At 68.9% G+C, this 1,775-nt stretch overlaps 1 pseudogene; it reads right to left on the bottom strand.

Annotated features, from left to right (window-relative positions):
• Window positions 1-216: 216 nt before the first annotated feature.
• On the bottom strand, window positions 217-1,042 carry LOC138860969 (uncharacterized; annotated as a pseudogene).
• Between the last annotated feature and the right edge of the window lie 733 nt (window positions 1,043-1,775).

The raw sequence follows: 1,775 nt of genomic DNA on the forward strand, positions 1-1,775 counted from the left end.
CTTTCCCCCCTCCCCCTCCCCCTCCCCCTCCCCCTTCCCCCTTTTTCCCCCCCCCTCCCCCCCCCTCCCCCTCCCCCTCTCCCCCCCCCCCCCCCCTTTCCCCCCCTTCCCCCCTGTCCCCCCCCCCCTCACCCCCTCCCCTTCCCCCTCCCCTCCCCCTCTCCCCTCTCCCCTCCCCCTCCCCTTCTCCCCCCCCTCACCCCTCCCCTCCCCCTCCCCCTCCCCCTCCCCCCCTCCCCCTCCCCCTCCCCCCTTCCCCCCCCCTCTCCCCCCCCTCTCCCCCCCCCCCCCCCCTCCCCCCCCTCTCCCCCTCCCCCCCCCCCTCCCCCTTCCCCTCACCCCTCTCCCCTCCCCCTCCCCCTCCCCCTCTCCCCTTCCCATCTCCCCCCCCCTCCCCCCCCCTCTCCCCCTCCCCCCCCCTCCCCTCTCCTCCTCCCCCCCCCTCCCCCCCCTCCCCCTCTCCCCCCCCTCCCCTCACCCCCTCCCCTCCCCCCCCCCTCTCCCCTCCCCCCCCCTCCCCCCCCCCCCTCACCCCCCCCCCCCTCCCCCCTCTCCCCTCTCCCCCCCCCCCCCCTCCCCCTCCCCCCTCCCCCCCCTCTCCCCCTCCCCCCCCCCCTCTCCCCTCCCCCCCCCCTCTCCCTTCTCCCCTTCCCCTCCCCCCCCCCCCCTCCCCCTCCCCCTCTCCCTCCCCCCTGTCCTCCCCCCCTCCCCCCCCCCCTCCCCCTCCCCCTCCCCCCCCCCCCCTCCCCCTCCCCCCTTCCCCTTCCCCTCCCCCTCTCCCCCTCTCCCCTCCCCCTCTCCCCTCCCCCCCTCTCCCTCCCCCCCCCCTCCCCCCCCCCCTCACCCCTCCCCCTCCCCCCCCCCCCTCTCCCCCCCTCCCCCCCCCCTCTCCCCCCCTCCCCTCCCCTTCTCCCTCTCCCCTCCCCTCCCCTCCCCCTCCCCCCTCTCCCCTCCCCCCACCCCCCCCTCTCCCTCACCCCCCCCCCTTCCCCCTCCCCCCCCCCTCCCCCCCCCCTCCCCCTCTCCCCCCCCCCCTCACCCCCCCCCCCTCCCCCTTCTCCCCTTCCCCCTCCCCTTCCCCTCCCCCTCCCCCCTCCCCCTCTCCCTCTCCCCACCCCCTCCCCCTTCCCCCCCCCCCCCCCCCCCCTCTCGCCCTAAACCCAAAATCAAACCGAAGTAACTCAAATTCAGCTCCCCGTCGGAATGGAATCAATCTTCCCGCTCGCTGCAGGATTTGGAGTTCATTTGTTCCCTTCTGGGGTGGAGGAACTCGGCTCGGGATGGGGGGGGGGAGGGGAGGGGAGGAGGAGGAGGAGGAGGAGGGGAAAAGGGGGGAGGAAGGAGGAAGGGGGAAAAGGGGGGAAGGGGGGGGGGGAAAAGGGGGGGGAAGAAGGAAAGGGGGGGGGGGGGGAGAAGGGCGTCAAATGATCTATGCTGTTTTCTCTTTTTTTTTTTTTTTTTCTCTCTCTCTGGTTCTTTATCTGTTTTTCTTTCATTCTCTGCTTTTCTTTCTCTCTTTTGTATTTTTTTTTTTCTGTCTGTTTTTCTTTCTTTCTCTGGTTTTCTTTCTCTCTTTGTTTTTCTTTCTCTATCCGTGTGTTTTTCTGTCTCTCAGTCTGACTTGGTTTTGTTTCTGTCTGTATTTGTTTTGTATGCGTCTTTGTGTGTCGTTCTATTTCTCTTTCTTTCTTTCTAACTCTCTCTCTCTCTCTCTCTTTCTCTCTATCTTTCTCTAACTCTCTCTCTCTCTCTCTCTCTCTCTCTCTCTCTCTCTC

Source organism: Penaeus vannamei, unplaced genomic scaffold, assembly GCF_042767895.1.
Source record: "Penaeus vannamei isolate JL-2024 unplaced genomic scaffold, ASM4276789v1 unanchor368, whole genome shotgun sequence".
NCBI classification, from domain to species: Eukaryota; Metazoa; Arthropoda; class Malacostraca; order Decapoda; family Penaeidae; genus Penaeus; species Penaeus vannamei.